This window comes from Felis catus, chromosome F1 (assembly GCF_018350175.1).
Source record: "Felis catus isolate Fca126 chromosome F1, F.catus_Fca126_mat1.0, whole genome shotgun sequence".
NCBI lineage: Eukaryota > Metazoa > Chordata > Mammalia > Carnivora > Felidae > Felis > Felis catus.
In genome coordinates, this window is record NC_058384.1 from 31,860,713 (window position 1) to 31,884,291 (window position 23,579).

Consider the following 23,579-nt stretch of genomic DNA (forward strand, 5'->3'; position numbering starts at 1 on the left):
TTTTGGACTTCCCAACCTCCAGAACTGTGAGAAATAATAGGCTGTTGTTTAAGCCACCTAGTCTATGGTATTTCATTGTAGCAGCCTGAGCTGACTAATAGAGATAGTTCAAAGGAGTAGTAGTCTTAAGATGTACAGAGTAATCCTAACAATAAGTAATGGCACATGTAGAGCATAACAGAAATAAAGTAGAATGGGTACAAGTTAATCATCTGGTCTTAGGAAAACCAGACTGAAAATAAATGTTTAGGACTTCTCCTTTCCAACCATTACTGGAGTAGTTGGTCTTGAATTTCTTCTCCTACTACCGACAATAAGAACACCAGAAAAAATATGGTTTTAAGATTTTTCCTTATTTTTGGTTTTCATCAGTTTTCAAACTTATTTATTTTTTAAATTCCAGTACAACTAACATATAGTGTTATTGGTTTTTAGCAGTTTGACCCTGACATGCTAACTAGCTGTGGTTTTCATTGTATTTATCCTATTTGGGGGTTTGTTGAGCTTATTGGATATGGAAATTAATATTTTCTACTAAATTTGGGAAATTTTCAGCCAACACTCATCAAATATTTTTCTGTCCCATACTCTCTTCTCTTTTGAGACTCCATTATATTGTCCCACAGGTTTTTGAAAATGCTTCAATCTTTTTCTGATTGTTCTTCATATTGAGTAATTTTTTTGATCTCCTTAAAGTTTACTGATTCTGTTTTCAAATATGAAGTTGAGTCTGACATTACAAATATGTAATGATTTCCATTTCTATTATTCTACTTTTCACTCTAGAATTTGTATTTGTTCTTTTTTAAAAAATAATTTCCACATGTCTATTGAGATTCTTTATCTGTATGAGAATTGAGACCACTGTTTCCTTTAGTTCTTTGAACACATTTTAATTCTTTATAATGGCTGCTTTGAAATCTTTGACTTCCATATATATAATATTGGGCCCACTTGGAATCACTATATGTTGACTTCCTTTCTCCCTGAATGTGTCATGCTTTCCTGTTTTTTGGGTTATTTTTTTTGTAAGGCTAGTAATTTTTTATTTAAAACTGAATATTATAGATAATATATTGTATCAACACTGGATATTCTTATATTCTTCTAAGGATTGTTGGTTTTTTTCTTTAGGCAAATCACATTCTTATCTTCATATTTTCTGCTAATATTATTATTAATTATTTTTATTTTATTTTATTTTATTATTATTTTTTTAATGTTTTATTTATTTTTGAGACAGAGAGAGATAGAGTATGAGCAGGGGAGGGGCAGAGAGAGAGAGCGAGACACAGAATCTGAAGCAGGCTCCAGGCTCTGAGCTGTTGGCACAGAGCCGGATGTGGGGCTCAAACTCACAGACTGTGAGATCATGACCTGAGCCGAAGTCAGATGCTTAACCAACTGAGCCACCCAGGCGCCCCTATTTTATTTCAAAGAGAGAAAGAGGGAATGAGCATGAGCAGGGGACAGGGGCGGGGAGAGAGAGAGAGAGAGAGAGAGAGAGAGAGAGAATCTTTTTTTTTTTAAGTTTTTTTTTTTTCAATGTTTATTTATTTTTGGGATAGAGAGAGACAGAGCATGAACGGGGGAGGGGCAGAGAAAGAGGGAGACACAGAATCGGAAACAGGCTCCAGGCTCCGAGCCATCAGCCCAGAGCCTGACGCGGGGCTCGAACTCACGGACCGCGAGATCGTGACCTGGCTGAAGTCGGACGCTTAACCGACTGCGCCACCCAGGCGCCGAGATTGAGAGAGAGAGAGAGAGAGAGAGAGAGAGAGAGAGAGAGAGAGAGAAAGAAAGAGAGAGAAAGAGAGAGAATCTTATGCAGGTTCCACATCCAGCATAGAGCCTGATGCGGGGCTCAGTCCCATGATGCTGGGATCATGACCTGAGCCAAAACCAAGAGTTGGACACTCATCTGACTGAGCCACCCAGGCGCCCAGGATTGTTGTTTTTTTTATTTTAATAAGCAGTTAATTTGACTGGATTAAAACTGTTATAGTCCCATTGGTATCATTGGTATGTCCCATGCATTCATAAACTAGTAGTCAGTTTATGGGCAGATTAATATTCAGGTTTTGACACTTTTGCCCTTTTAGGATTACATTTCTAAATTTCTAGCTGCTCTTTCAGCCTTGAACTCTGCCCTCTGTCACACTGAATGAGTAAGGCTTTAGTTTTCTGCTTCTGGATATATGGAGTTTGGAAGAATATTTTAAGACAAAAACATCCCAAACATAATTCTTACATATTTCAGTCATGGGTTTTCAAGTGGAAACTTTTCCGTGGTTTCTTTTGAATGCCTTTAAATAGTTGTTTTTTAAAAACATTTTGTCCAGATTTCATAATCAGTATCTGTGCAAGGATCTGCTTGAATATATCACCCTGTAAATATGGGAAACTAAACCTTCACCCTTACTTTTGAAAGATATTTTTGCTGCACTTAGAATTATGTGCTAAAAGCTTTTTCTTGTTTTTGTTCTGCACTTTAAGAGGTGTTCATTGAATTCTGGCTTCCACTGTTTCTAATGAGAATTTAGCTGTCATTCTTATCATTATTCCTCTGCATGTAATGTATCTCTTTTTCTCCAGCTTGGGTGTGTGTGTGTGTGTGTGTGTGTGTGTGTGTGTGCGGGAGAGCATATGTGTACTTTGTCTTTGTCAACCTGGGGTTCACTAAACTTCTTGGATAAATATATGCCTAAGTACATGTTTTTCACAAAGTTTGGAAAAGTAATTTTTGCTCCATTTACTCTCTTCTCTCCTTCTGTGATTCCAATTATAAACATTAGACTGATTAACTTCTTTTAAAAACATATTATTTAAAAAATAGTAACACTTCATAGTGGGATTTAAAACATATGCAACAATGAAATATATCACAAAAAAAGCCAAAAAATATGGAGGACTAGAAATGGAATTGTAATACAGTATACTCCCTTTATTGTATGTGTACAATATTAACCCTAATTAAGCTGTAATAAGTTAAAATTACATATTGTAGTAAGTCAAAATTATATATTGTAATCCCTAGAGCAACCACTAAAAATAATGCAATGATGTGTTGCTAAAAAAATTAGAAGAATTGAAATGTAATATTAAAAATATTTGCTTAAGCCCAAAGAAAAAAGAAAGGAGGGAGAAAAGAAATAATAGATAGGACATATAGAAAACTGAAAGCAAGATTGTAAACCCAGTCCCAAAGATATCAATAATTATATTCACTGTAAATGGATTAAATACTGCAATTAAAAGAATAAGATGGTCAGAATGGATTAGAGAGAGAGAGAGAGAGACAAGTGTCTACAGAAGAATGCACTTTCAACATAAACTGATAAGTTCAAAGTACAAGAATGAGGAAAAGGAGATCATGCAGGCAATAAGCATAAGAAAGCAGTTGTGATTATATTAATAGACTGCAAAGTAGACTTCAAGGAACATTGCCAGAGATAAAGAGGAACATTTTTTTTAATGTTTACTTATTTTTGAGAGAAAGAGAGAGAGAGAGACAGAGCATGAGCAGGGTCAGGTCAGAGAGAGTGGGAGACAGAGAATCCAAAGCAGGCTCCAGGCTTTGAGCTATCAGCACAGAGCCTGATGCAGGGCTCAAACTCACAAATTACAAGATCATGACCTGAGCTGAAGTCGGACACTTAACTGACTGAGTCACCCAGGCGCCCCAAAAGAAGAACATTTTGTAATGATGAAAGGATTGATTCATCAAGAAAATATAAAAATCCTAAGTATCTATAAACTTAATAATACAACTTCAAAATACATGAAGCAAAATTGAGAGAACAAAAGGGAGAAATAGACAAATGCACAGTTTTTAACATCCCTCTCTCGGCAATTAATGTAACAAGTGGATAAAACAAATAGACAAAAATCAATAGGAATATAGAAGATAGATCAACCAACTTGACTTAATTGAAATTTATAGCATATTTCACCCAGCGACTGCAGAATATGAATTCTTTCAAAGTGAATATGGAATGGTTGCCAAGTTAGACCATATGCTGGCTCATAAAGTAATTCTCTATAAATTTTAAAAGGTTGAAATCTTATAGAGTATATTCTCAGAACAGCATGAAATTAAATTAGAAATTAATTACAAATAAAGTACCTAAAGAAACTCTAGATATTTGGAAATTAAACAACTCATTTCTCTATAAGCCATATGTCAGGAAACAGCAAAGAGGAAAGTAGAAAATATTTCAAACTGAATGATAATAACAAATACTTCAAAAGTTATGGGGAAATTTTTTGTTTATCTTTTTTAAATGCTTATGTCAGATCATGGCAAATTCTCAAATCAATGACCTCAGTTTCTACCTTAAGAAGCTGGAAAAAGAGGAGGTAAACAAAGTTAGAAAAAGTACAAGGAAAAAATAAAGAGCAGAAATCAATAAGACAGAAAATATCCAAACAATGGGGAATAATAAATAAAAGTTGGTTTTTTGAAAGCAGTAATAAAATTGGCTGACCAAGAAAAAAGGAGAGAAAACACAAATTACTAAAATGAGGAATGAAAGAGGGACTATGGATATTAATGAACTATCTGGGGTGATGGAAATACTCTGTATCATAATCGTTATTTTGTTACAGGAGTATGTACATTTGTTAAAACCCATTGAACTGTACACTTAAGATGTATGCATTTCACTGTAAGTAAATGTTACCTTAATTTTAAGAAGTTAAGTCAAATGTATCATGTTCTCTGTTGGCTTCTTTCTTTCCTTTTGTGTATGCTTTTGTGCAAACCAGCATTTAGGTAAGACTTGAATTTATTCATCCTGTTCTCTAACTTGGATTCAACCCATTCTCTAACTTGGAAATGCAGTCTTTTGACCTATTCATTTTGTAGTTACTGTAATTGTATGTTCTTATTTCCTTTCTTCTTAGATTATAAACTCCTTAAGAATAGGCCTGTCTCTTCTGTACACTATGTTCTGAGGACCTCATCTGGTACCATGAACTTTGTGGGTGCTTGACAAATATCTGGATTATTTCTCAAGGTCCAGCTTTTGATCATAATTAAAGCAAGCAGAACTAACCAAGATAGGATCAAATATCAGGCATTTAAGAGGGTGAATTAGAGCATGGCTGTGAGTGCTTTTGTGAGTGACTGTACATGTATAGCTCTGTTCCACAACAGATGAAGAACAATTTGGGTTCATTCCACATTAGTTATTTTTTTTCTTTTTGTTACTGGGCATGCTTAAGACTTCTCTTTTTTTTTTTTTCAACGTTTATTTATTTTTGGGACAGAGAGAGACAGAGCATGAACGGGGGAGGGGCAGAGAGAGAGGGAGACACAGAATCGGAAACAGGCTCCAGGCTCTGAGCCATCAGCCCAGAGCCTGACGCGGGGCTCGAACTCACGGACCGCGAGATCGTGACCTGGCTGAAGTCGGACGCTTAACCAACTGCGCCACCCAGGCGCCCCAAGACTTCTCATTTTTAATGGGTCTGGAAAATCATCTCAAGAATGTTACTTTGTTGTAAAAAAAAAAATCTCTAACGATGTTAATGATTACCGTGCCTCACTTCCTTGTCAGAAACATCATCAACAGAAATGAAATCACATAGGATGTATAGGGGAAAAAAATTCCCTAAGGTCATATAAATTGTTAAATGTACAACACTCCATGGTAAATGTTAATTAAAATAAAGTCAAATGGGAGGGACCATATCAAATATGCATTGGAGCATAAGATGCATTGGATAAGATTTACTTCTAAGCATGTGCCTTTGAGGGAGTACAGAAGAATTAAGAGGGCTGGTGGGAGAAAGAAAGAAGTGGGGGACAGATTGGGGGTGAGGACAACTTATTTTTAAAGCATCAGAAGCTTGAGTTCATCAATTCAGAGGCCATATGCTCCTTTCTTTCCTCCTCAACATTTATTGTGCATTGATTTTGTACCACGTGCTCTGCATGGTTCCATGGCCATTGAGACAGTCCCTGCCCCTGGGACAGTCTGGGACTTATGGGGATTCAGTGTGTAATCTGTACAAAGTGCCTCCTATTTCTGGACATTTGGGCACCTTTCAGTCTTACTGTGTTTATTCACTTTATGGATCCTAATACTCCTCCCTCTCCCCTGGCAGCTCTCCACTTAGATTTCAAACTTATGAAAAACTAGGTCCTGTCTTATGACTTCATCTGTTATTTTATACAGAACTTAACACCCTGTAGGCAGCATAGCATTACTGTCCTTAGCCTCCAGCAAAGGGGCCTTTGGCTTGGGTCCTATGCCTAAGAGGGCTCCATTTATCACACACACACACACACACACACACACACACACACACACACACACACAAATATAAATGTGTGGACTGTGTGTCACTCATGAGATGAGCTCAGCTGTGGCACAGCATGACCTGTAATCCTAAACAACCCCTCTTGAGACAAACCCATTCATCTCTCCATCCCTTTTTCCTGTCCTCAAAATAAAAAGTGACTGTGTCTGCGTGCTGAAGATTGTAGTTTGTGCCACTGCAAACATTAGAAACAAACATTTCTGAGGGAAGGATTTGAGTAGTAGAAGCACTCAGGTAAGAGAGAAAACTAATTAACTAACCTGCCAATTTCTTCGTCTCAGATGATATGAATACATTTTCACACAATGAGTTGTTATGTTGCAATACTGCCTAGCATCCATTTTCTTACTCGCTTACAACCATTGAACACGACATCGGGGATTGTGTAATACTAAATGATTCATATTACTCTTAAGTTGATATGTACTAGGTCTAGATATAACATGTGTTATAACTGATTCTTAATTTTTTTTAAACATTTATTCACTTTTGAGAGACAGAGTGTGAGTGGGGGAGGGGAGGGAGAGAGGGAGACAAAGAATCCCAAGCAGGCTCCAGGCTCTGAGCTGTCAGCACAGAGCCCGACACGGGGCTTGAACTTACAAACCATGAGATCATGACCTGAGCCAAAGTCGGACACTCAACCGACCAAGCCACCCAGGCACCTCTATAATTGATCCTTTATATAAAATCTCAGATATAGATGCTGATTTAAGAGATGATAAAAATTATTAAATGATAATATATACAGTGAAATTAAAATATCTTGTAATATTTAGCAATTGCAATACTTTTTCATACGTAGCTTTATTACAGTGTTTGAGCATGATACAAAAATTCATGATTTGTTTTTGAATCTAAATAATGCTGTAGAGATTTTACTTTAGTTGCTATTGTTTCAGCAAAGTTTCTCCAAATTCAAATCAGTAAAAAGCAAACAAATAAACAAACAACAAAACTTACATAGGAACTTCTCTGGTTCAAGAAAGCCCATCTAATTTGGAATGACTCACAGTAGAAACAAATTATATGAAAAATCTTGATTCTGACCACATAATTAGTGGTTTTGCTAAGATGAAAACTAGAAAAGTAAATTTCATGGAATAAATGTAATTAATGAATTTTGTGTGTCTTTGTTTTGTTATTCCTCACTTATTACTGACTCATCAACAGAGCACCCCAGACATGCAGTAATAATTAAATTCAGTTATCTCTGATATTTAGCTGACTTTTGATCATATAAAACAACATAATTTCATACATTTAAAAATATTTGTTATGAAAGGTAATTTGTCAAGGTACAAGGATAGAACCTATTTTATTTGAAAGTTTATTAATATAACTTAGAACTTTCAAGTATTTTTTTTTTCTGCTGGTTTGTAAGTCTACATTTGTCCTCTTGCGCTGGGCCATGTATATGCTAGGGGAAGTTTCACAAAGTACTGTATAATGAATATATTTTTGTTTATTGGTTGATATAAGAACTTCATGGGAAATAAACATTTTCTTCATGGTTAGAATTCATTTTAAAAAGCAATGCTTTAATTTGATGAAAATCTTTTTCTAGCAATTTTTTTTAAGTTTATTTATTTATTTTGAGAGACAGAGTGTGTGTGAGCACAGCAGAGAGAGAGGGAAAGAGAGAGAATTCCAAGCAGGTCGGCACTGTCAACACGGGGCTTGGAGCTGGATGCAGGGCTCAAACTCAGTAACTGTGAGATCTTGACCTGTGCCAAAATCAAGAGTCAGATGTTTAGCTGACTGAGCCACCCAGGCACGCCTTCAAGCAGTTTTAAATGAAAGTTTCTGGTGATTTCTTTCCCTCTAGAATGATTCTCATATTTTAAAATAGCATTTGATAATGTATCAGTTGGCTTCTTTTCTCCTTTCTGAAAAGCTCAGATATTAAATCAGATGCCCCTAAGGGAGTCATCTTGAGGTGGGTGGTGTGATGGGGGGAGGCAGAGCCCTCCGAACCAGTCAAGAGCATCTTGCCAGGCTGTTTGGTGTGGGGTCAGAGCCTCAGTGGGAGGAGGAAGCAGTCTACTTTGTGGGGAGTGCAGGGTGGGGTGTTAGAGCCAAGCTGGGTAAGGAGGGCATTCACATGGTAGGGCACCCAGAGCAGAGTGTCAGAGCCCAAGCTGGGTGGAAGGGTGCCCGTGTGGAGTGCAGCCTGGCCATGAGGTTTCAAAGCCTGAGCAGAATAAAGACGTCGTCTATATAGGGAACACCTGGCAGCAATCATGGGAAATGGATTACAAACTGGGGGATCAATCAAAAAGATGAAGATATCAAGAAAAATGGGAGTCAGGATTTTCACTATGTAGTGGAAAGGGAGAAAACTGGGATGAACACTGTGGTGTTAGGTTGGAATTGGCTGTATTGGTGTGAACTCATGATTTCAATAAATATAATACTTTAAATTAATAAAATAAATAAAGAGATGGGTATAGATGTGCATGTGTATGCACGATGGCCTTGCAGTAGCACCCCCTTTCCACCTCAGTAGCACTGAGCTCACTTTCCATCCAGGTTTCTAAATATCATTTTCTACTAAATAAGTATCAGGGTTTTCCAGAGATGACTGATTCCAGGGCTCAGTGAAAACTTTTGGGACATCCTATTGGGCCAGAGAGTAAATCGTTCTCAGAATGAAGGCCCCATATCAAAAGGATATATGCACAGCACAGGAAACCATCAACAAAATGAAAAGGAAACCTACCGAGCAGCTAATACCCAAAATAAAGAATGCATAAAAATCAATAGAAAAAACCAATTTGATTAAAAAAAGGTGGGGAGAGGAGATCCGAATATACATTTTTCCCAAAGAAGACATACAGATGGCCAGTGTATAATGTACCTATACCTGTTGCTCAACATCATTAACCATGAGGGAAGTGCAAATCAAAACCACAATGAGATATCACCTCACAACTGTTAGAATGGCTACTATCAAGGAGACAGGAAATAAGTGTTAGTGAGAGTATGGAGAATAGGAAACTCTTGTACACAGTTGGTGGAAATGTAAATTGGTGCAGCCACTATGGAAAACAATATGAAGTTTCTTCAAAAAAATTAAGAATAATAAAACTACCATATGATCCAGCAATTCCATTTCTGGGCATTTGAAGAAAATGAGAACACTAACTTGAAAAGGTATATTCACCCCCAAGCTCACGGCAGCATTATTTCCAGTAATTAAGATACAGAAGCAACCTAAGTGTCCATCTACGGACGAATGGATAAAGAAAATGTGTTGTAGCCTGGTGCCCTCCTGCTGCTCCTGCTGGGCACTGCAGATGGCCAGGGCTCCACCCACAGTCTGACCTCTGCTTCAACACCCTGTCAGGTGGTTTGAAGCTTTTTGTTAAGAGAACAGAAATGCTTCTGCCTCTTTTCAGGAACTGGAGGATAAGAAAGAGTTATCAGAGGGATCAGAAGATGAAGAATTGCAGTTAGAAGAGTTTCCCTGTTGAAAACACTTGATCCCAAAGACTGGAAGATAAAGCGATGATTTTAAAACATCACCCAGACAAATGGAAAGCAGCTGGTGAACCAATAAAGAAGGAGATAACAACTACTTCACTTGCATAACTAAGGCTTACGAAATGTTATCTGATCTGGTGGAAAGACAAGCATTCAACAATGTAGATCCTACTTTTGATAACTCGATTCCTTCTAAAAGTGAAGCAAAGGACATTTTCTTTGAAGTGTTTCCCCCAGTGTTTCAAAGGAATTCCAGATGATTGAGTAAAAAGAAAAATGTCCCTAACCTTGGGTTATGAATTCATCATTTGAAGATATTGATGAATTTTGTTCTTTCTGGTATAATTTTGATTCTTTGAGAGAATTTTCTTATTTAGATGAAGAAGAAAAAGAAAAAGCAGAATGTTGTGATGAGAGGAGATGGATTGAAAAGCAGTAGAGAGCAACGGGGCACAAAGAAAAAAAGGAGAAATGAACAAAGTAAGAACATTAGTTGACAATGCACATAGCTGTGGTCCAGTGATTAAGAAGTTTAAGGAAGAAGAAAAAACTGTGAAAGAAGCAGAAAAGAGAGCCAAAGCAGAAGCACAATGGAAGGGGCGAGAAGCTAAAGAAAAACAAAGACAAGCCGAACTAGAAGCTTCTTGGTTAGTGAAAGAGAAAGAGGAGGAGGAAGTTAGACAATAAGCATTATTGGCTAAGAAGGAAAAACTATTCAGAAAAAAGCCATTAAAAAGGAAAGGAAAAACTTTGAAACACATAAGACCTGGAATCACTTTTTTTTTTTTTTTGAGAGCATGAGCAGGGGAGAGGGGCAGAAGGAGAGAGAGAGAGAGAGAGAGAGAGAGAGAGAGAGAGAGAGAGAGAGAGAGAGAATCTTAAGTAGGTTCCATGCTCAGTGCAGAGCCAGATTCGGGGCTCGATCCCAGGACCCTGGGATCATGACCTGAGCCAAAATCAAGAGTTGGACACTCAACTGACTGAGCTACCCAGGTGCCCCTGGAATCACTTTTCTGACAATGAGGCAGAGCAGGTTAGAGTGATGGAAGAAGTGGAAAAAGGTTGTGATTGACTTGAACTAGCAAGCTTACTGTGTTTGAAACACCGACATCACCTACGAAAGAAGTAGCAAAATCTGCTCTGTAAAAAAGAGAAGAAATAAATGAGCACATTAGAAAAGAGAGGAATCTGAAGCTCTCATGTGATAGCATCTAAGAATGCAGACAAATCAACTGACAAAGTGGAAATGGCAGTAAAAATTAGGCAGAAGATGATTTGCAATTACTACTTAATTGAACCTCTTTCCTATGGAACAAAGTGAGGATGGGAAGTTATTGCTAATTACATGAACATACCTTCTTCTGGAGTCAAGAGAACTGCCAAAGATGTTATTGGTAGAGCAGAGTCTTCAAGAACCTGATCCTCATAAAAAAAGATGACATAAACAAAAAGGATTTTGATAAAATTTAAAAAGAGCATGGAATGGTGTCCCAAGCAACACCTTCAGAACAATTTGAAGGTCCACGAACAGATTTCACCCCTTGGACAACAGAACAGAAACTTTTGGAACAAGCTTTGGAAACACACCCATTAAATACACCTGAGAGATTGGAAAAACTACCAGAAGCAGGGCCTGGCAGGACAAAGAAGGTGCTTGAAATGATAGAAGGAATTTGTTGGGATTGTAAAAACAGAGAAAGCTGTTCAAATGCAAGTGCTGAATGCAAGTAGACCCAAGAAATGGCTCACGACAATTTTTGTTGTATGTGCATTTTTAAAATAAAACTGAAAATACTGTACAAAAAGAAAATGTGTATATAAAAAAATTTTTTTTGATGTTTATTTATTTTTGAGAGAGAGGCAGAGTGTGAGCGAGGGAGGGGCAGAGAGAGAGAGAGGAAGACACAGAATCTGAAGCAGGCCCCAAGCTCTGAGCTGTCAGCACAGAGCCCGACTTGGGGCTTGAAGTCACAAACTGTGAGATCATGACCTGAGCTGAAGGAGGACACTTAACCCACTGAGCCGCCCAGGCACCCAGCCACCCAGGTGCCCGTGTGTGTGTGTGTGTGTGTGTGTGTGTGTGTGTGTGTGTATACACACACACACACACACACACAATTTATTCAGTTGTAAAAAAATGAAGTTTTGCCATTTGTGACAACATAACTGGACTTGAGGGCATTATGCTAAGGGAAATAAGTCAGACAGAGAAATACAAATACCAAACTCCAAAATCAAATAAAAAACCAAGCTCACAGATACAGAGAAGAGATTGGTGACTGTCAGAGGTGAGAGGTGGGGATAGGTGAAGTGGGTGAAGGAGGTCAAAAAGTACAAAAGGTACCAACTTCTGGTTATAAAATAAACAAGTCATAGGGATGTAATGTACAGCATGGTGACTATAATTAATAATAATTTGAAAGTTGCTAAGAGTAGATCTTAAAAAGTTCTCATCACACACACAATTTTTTTTTGTAACTATGTATGATGCTGGATGTTAACTAAACTTATTGTGGTGATTATTTCACAATGTGTATTAATATCAAATCAGTGTATTGTACACCTACAATTAACATAATGCTACATGTTAATTATACCTCAATAAAAAATAAAAATACAACAACAAAAGCACAAAGAAGCCAGCTTGAAGGAAATCTTACTGATCAATTTGAGCAGCAAAAAGATATTATCTAGGGGCGCCTGGGTGGCTCGGTCGGTTGGGCATCCGACTTCAGCTCAGGTCACGATCTCACGGTCCATGAGTTCGAGGTCCGTGAGTTCGAGCCCCGCGTCGGGCTCTGGGCTGATGGCTCAGAGCCTGGAGCCTGCTTCCGATTCTGTGTCTCCCTCTCTCTCTGCCCCTCCCCTGTTCATGCTCTGTCTCTCTCTGTCTCAAAAATAAATAAACGTTAAAAAAAAAAGATATTATCTAAGAGATGGTAACTCATTGAATATAATAGGAAGTCATAAGTTCATGCTAATATAAATAAATGATGATTTGATGAAGAATGGAATATTCACATTATTTTAAAGTGTCTCTACGTAAAATATTTATTAATTATAAAGAGAAGAGTAAGTTTGCAGTGGAGAATCTTGGCAGACACCATCTAAATCAAATAGTTAAAGCTGACATTCTCTGTAAAGGAACAAATCAAAATCTGCACCACCTGGGAATGCAATGTGATCTCAGCATTGTTTCTGCAATATTCCCACCAAAGATGCATAACCTGAATTTAACCGGGAGAAAACATCAGACAACTCTAAATTGAGAGACATTCTATAAAATAACTGGCCTGTCGTTTTCAAATGTCTCAGGGCCATGAAAGACAAGGAAAGACAGAACTGTTCTAGTCTGAAGGAGACTAGAAACAGAACATCTCAATGCAACGTGTGATTGTGAACTAGATCTATAAAAGACAGTAATGGGACAATTGGGGTCTGCGGATTAAACTGGAGTGTAGTGTCAGTGTTAACTTTGTGGTTGTGATGGTTGCATTGCAGAGTGTGGGAGGATGTTATTTGCAGGAAATACACACTAAAGCACTTACAGGGTGATGGGGCATCAGGCTGGCGATTTATTCTCAAATGCCTCAGAAGAAAAGGTCTTTGAATTCCACTTAACTTTTCTGTAAGTTTGGGATTATTCCAAGACAAAAAAATATGCTAAATATAAAAAATTGAAAATAATCCCTTCGAGTTATAATTTTTAATTTACAAATTATAATTCTGAACATGAATAGAAAATCACAAATCCGTTTTGGCCAACTAACCTGAAGCCACTTTAAGAGCACAGTTTATGTAAGACATCCCCATTGTTCTAGTGAAATGGGAGATAAAACGCAAGAAATGTTGTGCCTTGTAAGTGATATATAAGCACAAAATCTCATGTAGCAAGGGGAGAAGCCTACATCCATATGAATACTGAGTACTCAGTACCGAGGTCTGAAGTAGACTGCTGAGCACAGAGTAGATTTCTTACATCATTAGAGCAGAAAAAAGCATGTGTTCTGCCTACTAAGACAGAACATCACAAATGGTTGGATTGTTAATTAATTGATTGATTGATTGGTTCATCCTGGCTCTGCCATTTACTAGCTGTTAGACCTAGACAAGTCACTTAATCTTCCTATGTCTCAATTTCCTCATATGTTTAAGGATAATTACAGTGCCTACTTCATAGGTGCTCACAGGGTAAACTTTAAATGAATTAGTATATGTACTGCCTGGCATGAAATAATGCTACCTGAAAGTATTAGCTGTTGTTGTCACTGTTATTAACTCATTCATCAACAGTACAATCTGCATTTTTCACTGTTAATGATGGTAATGTCATGGTATGTCACTCCCTACAGGAAAGTGACAGAAACTTTCCCTGCTGTGGAAATTTCTTATACCAGCCCCAACCCCCTCCCCTGCACCCCTACCCAGACTGTGTCCCTCTGGACCCTTCTTAATGGCAGAGTGTCGGTAGCCACCATGGCCTGACCTCAGCCTAGAACCCCACTGGCTGAGCTGGGAGCCCTTAGCCAGCATATCTAGAACATATTTTATATTTTCTGGCAAATGGTTCATTGTTTTCCTTCATGTGACTCTGCCTTTAGGATGTTTGCCTCTTTACCTCCTTGTAGAACTAATCAAACTGTCTAGAACTACTGACCAAACTCCACCTCCTCTGTGTCCCGCAAAGCTCCCCTGTTCACCTTGGTCCATTTTGAAGTCAACACAGAATCTTCAATACATTTGAAACTGATATACTGTTGCATTTTTATTTGATATTTTATGTTTTCAATAACTATTCAGTGCTTAGGCCCCAAAATTCTATGATTATGAGCATATGATTATGAGCCTTGACAGAGGAGGGCTTCCAGAATTTTTTTAAGGATCATGTGTAAAATTTTAAGCTTTTATTATTGTTATCAGTCAGTAGTGAGACTTCAGTTCTTGTTTGCTTGCATCTATTTGTGGGACTCATTTAGGCAACTAACTCCCTTATGGTCTGTGAGTCATTTATTTATGCATTTTACTGCTGTGTCACTGTGACGAGCAGATGGCAGTAGATACCTCCGGACTTGATTTAAGGACTTGAATTTCCCTTGCATTTATGGATTGCCACTTTTAATGCTGCCATCCCCTTCAAAGTTGCTTGCTGGAGAGCATCTGAGAATGTACAGTAAACACCTGTGTGTGCTTTACCTTGTCTAGCACAGATGCCTAAATGTGGACCCCAGTGGAGAGAATAGGAATTTCAGAGTCAGTCGACTACAGCTGCATTTAACACTTGGCTCTTCAAGAAGGTAGTTCATAATAGCTGATGAGTTTGGGCAAATTTCTTCATCAAAGAATAGTGAGTGACATTGACTGTTGACTCCCCAGAAGGCCACCAGAAAAACAAAAGAAAACAAAACAAAACCTATTGATCAAACAAATCTATTTGTATTGGATTTGCTGTAGAAAGGGGGAGCATCATCTTGACAGAGAGTAATATCTCAGGAGAAGTCAGGGGAGGATACTTATAGGATTTAGATAGGTTGGATACCTTGTAATGTGGAGAACTAGTTGAGGAGGGGGAGAAACTGTGACATAATAATACTGGATTGGTGGTCCTAATGAGACAAGCATGCAACTAATGTTGGAATTAACCTATTTTAGTTGGTTCACAGTCTTATTTTCCAGAGGCAAGCAGGTCATTTTTGCTTCTTTTCAGAGGGACAGGAAGGTGTGTCTAGTTGTAGGACTGCTTAACATAGGTTTAGGAAATGTGTTAGTTTTAGTTCTTAGTGATCAAATTATGTTGTTGGATTATCGTATTACAAAGAATACCATATATAAATGAGAGTGGCACTGAGTAAGTGCTCATTATAATGTTTCTTTTCTCTCCTAGCCCAGCCACTCCCCAACCCTTCCACCTCTGTTTATCTATATGGGGACCTCCTCTTCTTGGTAACACCATCTAGATCAGTGGTGTGCCATAGTAATTAATAGTTCTCAAAAAAGTTTATTGATGGATGACTGCATGGCTCAGTCAGTTAAGAATCTGACTTCGGCTCAGGTCATGATCTTATGGTTTGTGAGTTTGAGCCCCACATCCAGCTCTCTGCTGCCAGCACAGAGCCTGATTAAGATTCTCTGTCCCCCACCCTGTGCCTTGCTTGTGCACGTGCTTTCTCTCTCAAAAATAAACATTAAAAAAAGTTTATTGAATGAATAAATAAAAGTCAAAAGATAAAACTTTAAAAATCAAAATCAAAGTATTTGCAGAGTTTTAATAATAGTTTAAACCCGTGAAACTGGATTTCTTCCAAGCATAATTAATTTATTTATTGCCTTACTAAATGCAAATTTCTCATTAACTCATTAAAGTTCTGGAAACCTAAAAACCTAAGGGAAAGCACTTAGATTTTGATTCCAAATATTTAGTTAAATTATTCAACTTCATTAGCTCTCATAGGGAAAAGTTATTCAAATTAGTTAAGAGTCATTATCTAAAGATGTTCTAAAGATGCTACAACATCAGAATAAAGTGAGAGGACTGAATATTAGGTTCCTTTTAGCATCTTTTTCGTTTTTGAACTGGTAGGCTTTGTTTTTGATCACTTTCATTAGGAAACAATTTCAGTTACTTCTGAATCAGTTTGCATCTACTTTTATTGATAAAGTACAATAAATTGTACAATTGGAAAGGTCTTACATCCCATAATGTTCCATTTTCCCACAGCACTTGCCTGATTTCTCTGTCTCTGTTTCTGTCGTCGTCGTCGTCTTCTTCTTCTTCTTCTTCTTCTTCTTCTTCTTCTTCTTCTCTCTCTCCCTTTCTCTCTCTCTCTCTCTCTCTCTCTCTCTCTCTCTCTCTCTCTCACACACACACACACACACACACACACACACACACACACACGGAGGATCCCAGATATCAGATGGGAATGACATTATATCAGCAGTTCCCTGATCACTAGAGCCTCTCAGAACTTTTAAAGGTACATGTATCAGAATACTTTCTCTCCTCACCAACCCTAGGAGATTCTGATTCAGTTAAGTCTAAGCTGAGCACTTAGGAATCTATTCTTTTATTTTTTTTTATAATTTTTTTTAACGTTTTATTTATTTTTGAGACAGAGAGAGACAGAGCATGAACGGGGGAGGGGCAGAGAGAGAGGGAGACACAGAATCAGAAGCAGGCTCCAGGCTCTGAGCTGTCAGCACAGAGCCCGATGCGGGGCTCGAACTCACGGACCGCGATATCTTGACCTGAGCTGAAGTCGGACGTTTAACCGACTGAGCCACCCAGGCGCCCCAGGAATCTATTCTTTTAAAAAGCATCTCAGGAGATTCTGGGGATCAAACAGGTTTGAGAATCAACCCCTGAGCAATATGGCCTTACGAGCATTCATAACTCCTGTTTTCAGAGGATCCCTGCATTCTCTGACAGTCATTCACGCACATCGGGTGCAATTGCTTGGATGTCTGCCTTTTCTGCCACCATTCTGGTTTCAGTGGACGCAAGCAGGGCACATCTGGTTACAGGCATGCTTCATTAGCTGCAAGGTTAACACAACTGTGACTTTTTTTTTCTTTTGGAGGGCCATCAAAAGGACAAGATGAACAGGAAAAGGAAATTGAATATAGTAAAATTCTATTCTTCTTTTAAGAAACTGGAGCCCCCTTTATTCCTTTGTGTGCACAAGGTATATCAGCTGACAATGGATCATGAAAACCTCAGGAAGAAATGTCTGAGTTTCTATAGAATTTAAAGCCCAGACTGATCTATTTTAGTTTTGAGGCAGGTGCTAATTCTTGTGGCTAAGGCAGGCCTCTCTCACTCTTTCATGTGGTGTTGGACTAATAATAGCTACCATTTATTGGCAGCTGCTATGTTCTGAGAACAAGTTCAGCACTTTCTCTACTTTGTTTCATTTAATCTTAACAGCAACACTGTCTTCCTCATATCACAGAAGAAGAAACTGAGGCTGGGAAAGATCAAATAATTTACCCACGGTTAGAAACCATGTAAATCGCACAGCCAGCTGGACACCCAGGTTTTTTAGCTCCAAACCTGTATCCGGAAAGTATTACAGGATAGCGATTACAACTGTGGGCTTTGATCCCTCCTGCCTGGGTTCAGCCTCAGCTGTGTAACCTTGGGCAACTTGTGGAACCCCTCTGTGCCTCAGTTTCCTCATCTGAAAATGAGGTTCTTAACCCATTAAATGGGCAAAAGATCTTGGCAGATGGCAAATAACCTTATAAAAAGACACTCAACATCGTATGTCATTAGGGAATTGCAAATGAAAACAACAACGGCATACCATTGCGTACATATTAGAATCTCTGTGATATCTACCTCCCACCTCTTTTCCAGTATGCAACTTGGGCTATACTGCAATGAATTTCAGCTGTTTGATATCCCAGTGATTGTAGGTTCTTAGCCCTACAGTTGACTTTGAATTTGAAATGTATCCTTTTGGTCTATCAAACTTCATTGAGTTTATCTATAACCAAACTTCACAGTCTGATATGAATTCTAGATTTCAAATAACCTTTAATCTCTTAGAGGACAGAATTACAAATATTCCACTAAAGTTAATTACTTTTTCTAGAATGGTATACATATATGTGTGTGTATGTGTGTACCTGTGCATGTGTGTGTGTATTAAAGATAGGTATTGTTTTATGTTCCTATGAATTCTACAGATATTTAATTAAAATATGTAGACACTGAATATCCTCAAAACAGAATCACTTTTTTATGAGTGCTTAAAAGATTGAAATGTTTATGTATAGATCTTCTGGAGAAAGGACAAAGACACGGTTTTAACAACAGAAAAATAATCTATTGCTTTGCATTTTTAGATATGATAATTATGATAATATTAGTGCGTGAAAATTAATGCATGAAAGCTATTTCAAACTAAAAAAATCTAGGGGAAATGTATGTATAAAATATGATATTATCAGTGATTATTCTAATAATATGCTGAAAACACATGTGTACTTCTTACAAGTAAACTCTAAATCATAGTTTTTCACTGGTGCTCTTGATTTATGGATCCTTGGAGTTCTCAAACATGAATCTTAACCTTTCAAGGTGGCCTAGAGGATGCATTTGGCTTATCAATGTTGATGGTGTGGAAAATTCTCAAAGGGGAGAACCCTGCCTCTCTGGATAGTTTATCAATAGGCCAGTGAATGTTTGACCCTTTTATTGAGTCAATCTATTGTGTTGATTAGTCCAGCTTCACAGGGAACCAAAAGGCTTATGAGACAGTGTTAATAAAATACTTTTATTCCCTAGAAGAGAGGCACTTCACAAAAATGAAATGTATACATCTTAAACAATTTAAAATTTTCTGGAATACCAGAAGTTTACTTTACCTTGAGTATGTTGCTCATAATAGGCTTTGTATTTTTATGATAAGGGAGGGAGTACTCTGCAGGGTTAGGTATGATGCCATTCTCTAAAATGAGAAAATTACAGGGTGCCTGGGTGGCTAAGTCGTTTAAGCGTCTGACTTTGGCTCAGGTCATGATCTCACGGTTTGTGGGTTCAAGCCCCACATCAGGCTCTGTGCTGACAGCTCGGAGCCTGGAGCCTGCTTCAGATTCTGTGTCTCCCTCTCTCTCTGCCCCTCTCCTGCTCATGATCTGTCTCTCAAAAATAAATAAACGTTAAAAAAATTTTTTTAATGAGAAAATTAAGATCCCAGGTAGTCAAGTGACTTTTCAATAGCCAACATGAAATGTCTTTCTGCCTGATCGAACTGCTCTCACTCTACTTCCTATAAAGGTATGAATATCCCCTAACTTCTCTAATTTTTCATTACCATCACCACCTGGTCTCACTGCCTCCAGGCTTAGGCCATTTAATATATCCTCTTCATTGCATCTGAAATGATCTTTCCATAAAATGCATTTCTAATCCTATGACTCCTATCTTTAAAATCCTTTGTGGCTTTCTGTTGCTTTTTGATAGAGTAAACCTTTAACTGGGCCAACGAGGTCTGACATAATCACCTTGTTAACACATCTCTACCCACATCTCTCACACTTTTGTATTAAGCTGCACCACCTCTTGTCCTTCTATTTCCCTAGCCTGTAATGCTCCCCACACCAACTGATTCTTAGAAGGGGTAATTCCTTCATGTCTCTACTGAGATCTTTCCTCTCCCCATACCCTATACTCTGTTCTTACTCTCCTGACCCATTCTCCCAATTCTACATTGGAAAAGTTCTGGGACCCCTGATGGCAAAGCACATTCACTCCTTGAGCTTTCTGGGGGGTGTTGGCAAGTAGGGGGCAGGAAGGCCCTTGGAAGGAACAATCCTGCACTGGTTAGGAAATTAACTTGTGTATAAAGTTAGAGTTGCAAGTTAGGCACTCAAAGTATAGCAAGTAAGAAAGGTTACAAAATGTTACAGTGATCTTTTCTGTCAGGTGATTTTTTTTGTTTCAGTATGTTTTTCCTGCAAAAGAAACACATACCAACTTAATAATTATGGAAGCTTATATCTAATCGTTTGCAGTGTTACTCAAATGTTGTCTGTTAACCCATAGCATTATGATCACCTGACATCAGATTGGAAATGAAGATTGACAAGATCCCAAGCTGATCTAAATGCACAATAAATTTTAACACACTGACAAGCTAAGCATAGGCTTGAAGTTAGACAAGTCTGGGCCCTAGAGTAACACTTTCCAATAGAACTTTCTGTGATGATAGAAATGTTCCATATCTGTACTGCTCAAAACATTAGCTGTTAACCACATGGGTCTATTGAGCACAAGAAATGTGGCTAGTGCCTGAAGAAGGCCTCCTTGAGTATTTAGCAAAGTACTGGATTGGCACATATGTATAAGGAAATTATCCAGATTGGGAAAGAACCATCCAAGAAGATTAAACTATAGAATAGGAGAATAGGAGTGCCTGTTCCTACAAACTCAGTGCTTTATACAGTGTGGCAAATATTAAGCGTTTAGCTTTTGTTATTGTTGGTGTTGTTGAATCCTTCTACTCTTAAGAAAGTTACTGTTATTAATCCTCATTTATAGATGAAAACAGAGGCACAGAGAAGTTAAATAACTTGCCTAAGATCATACAGCCAGTATGGGGTAGAGCTGGGTCTCAAATTGGTTCTACTTGACTTCAAAGCTCATATTTTCAACCACAAAGCTGACCTAACTCCAATAGAAGAGATTATATATATTTCTTCTCCTTTGCTCTTCAGTTCTGCACTAGCTCCAGATCGACTGGGTCTTAGTGTAAGCGGATCTTCAAAAAGTGTTTGTGGTTGATAAGAAAGATGGTCCTTTCATAACCATTTCTGGAAAATGCCAATATTCCCTAGGAAGCAGCTCACATATCATTTCTGATTTTCCCCTGCACTAATACTAACATGATTTCTTAAATGCTGACAATATGTGGGAAGGTAATTTGAGACTTTCCCTCTCTGCTAGAAACTAGAAGTATGAAACAATGACTTGGTGATCTGAACAGCTGCCTGGCCTTTCTCTCCATCCCTTTGTCAATCACAGTTCTGCTCTCTGACCTGGGTTAATTAGTTTATTTTTAATGCCCCCATGTAAAATACTTGTCCCCATTCGAAAATGCTCTGTAATTTGCAACTCGGATTGCCTTCCCAACCCCAACTGAGCACTTGACTGCCTTTTTTCACGTCATTCCCTAACCTCTAGACACAGCTCTCTTGCCATGCCAGTCACCTCAGTGACTCTATCATCTCCAAGGCCAAGTAGAAACTCTTTATTTTTGGTTTATGTAACCCATATGTCAGCTGTAGATCTATTACCCACTGACACCTAAATAAAGTCACCTCAATCCTAGGAAAGTCTAGTATTTCTCTCCAAGATTTCTGTGTCTGCATCTTTTGCATGAATAGTCCTACTGCTGGGCTCAGGTTTTAGTGGGTAGTGCCTCCACAGCAACTCAAATATGTAATTCTGCTTGTTTTTAAGTTCTATACACATTTAAGGAGCTCCCTAGAATTTGACCATAAAATTAGCTGACACAAAGCTAATTTTGGAAAGATTTATACTACATCAATGCAAATGACTTCAAATTGAACATTAGCCATTCCTTTTTTGAAATGCCTTTTAGCTACTCCAACATTACTGGCCTTTTACCCTACATGGTCTCCAACTACACATCATATCCCTGATTCTTCTCTTACCCTCCCTTTTTAGAAGTTAAAACATATTTTTTTCTTTGCTTTAGGAAGATCACTGTAGCCACTTTCTAAAATATTTACCATGGTGCCCGCTGACATTCACACTCTTTGGTCTGTCATAAGCAGCAGTCCAAGTATTGGCTAAAAAAATTATAGTAACCTCCCTAAGAAAAATTCTGGTGCCAACTATTAAGATAATACATTTTTCACTTCCATTGACCTAATCTTTGCTCACCTTTCCATCCTCATCTCCCCACTTAGTGCAAGTGCTATATTTCTGCTGTCAACACATTATGTTTTTCCTCATTTCCATATTTTAAAAAGTTGTCACTGCTTCTGCCTGGAACTCCCTTCCATCCTCCCATAAAAGGAAATATATTTTTTAAAGGGAAAGTCATGCCTCTTGTACAAGATAAAATTTGAAAAAAATTAAAGATTTTATTCAGCTCATTAATTAATATAGGAGTTAGTAAGATGCTACAACAGGTTCAAAGGAGAGTCCAGAGAGCAGAAACTTATATGGGCCATACAGGCCATTAGGAATATTGAGAAGAATTTGCTTCATAAACACTAAACTGTTTTATTCACATTGGTGGGGGAAAATCAACTGATGCTCCATCAGAAAAAAATTCATTTCTACATCTCTGGACAAAATTAATTTGCACTTCTGTAAGTTGTCTACAAATTACAGAGTTGTAAGTAGCTCAAAGGTCATGAAAGGCATGAAGACCCCCGTAGAACTGGATATCTTTGGAGGATATGCTAAAAAAGACTTGGTTTTCATTAAAGACATCCTGTAATCCTTTTGGTCCATTTCCAAGGAATTCACAATTTTTCTTTATAGTCTCTTTCTCTCCCTCTACTATTTTCTGCTCCTCTCTTTCCCCATTTGGTTTACCTGTCTCTGGTTCCTTGTGGTCAACTCATTCCTTTCTACATACTCTCAACCCATGTATTTAATAACCTATCTATAGTTTGCTCAGGATCTGGATCGTTAGCTTGCTAGACAGTGGTTTTTATTTAAAAAAAAATTTTTTTAATGTTTATTTATTTTTGAGACAGAGGGAGACAGAGCACGACTGGGGGATGGGCAGAGAGAGAGGGAGACACAGAATCCGAAACAGGCTCCAGGCTCTGAGCTGTCAACACAGAGCCTGACGCGGGGCTCGAACCCACGAACCATGAGATTGTGACCTGAGCCAAAGTCAGATGCTTAACCAACTGAGCCACCCAGGCGCCCCGTAGACAGTGGTTTTTAAAATAATTTATTTCTTGGGGCCCCTGGGTGGCTCTGTCGGTTCAGTGTACGACTTTGGCTTAGGTCATATCTTACAGCTTGTGAGTTCGAGCCCCACAGCTGACTCTGTGCTGACAGCTCAGAGCCTGGAGCCCGCTTGAGATTCTGTGTCTCCCTCTCTGCTCCTCTCCCACCCATGCTTTGTCTCTCTGTCTCTGTCTCTCTCTGTATCTGTCTCTCCCTCAAAAATAAATAAACATTTAAAAAAAGTCTTTAAAATAGTTTATTTCTTTCTCCTTAGGAAAGAATCAGGAAACCATTGTTTGTGTGCTTGCGCTTCTGGTTACTCTAA

The 23,579-nt window shown here is 38.2% G+C and overlaps 1 protein-coding gene and 1 pseudogene across 2 annotated transcripts in view; both read left to right on the top strand.

The window, feature by feature from the left end:
- Window positions 1-23,579, top strand: part of KCNH1 (potassium voltage-gated channel subfamily H member 1) — a 466,004-nt gene that overhangs the window by 51,291 nt on the left and 391,134 nt on the right. The gene's annotated exons all lie outside the window — the stretch shown is intronic.
- LOC101092909 lies at window positions 9,823-11,701 on the top strand (annotated as a pseudogene).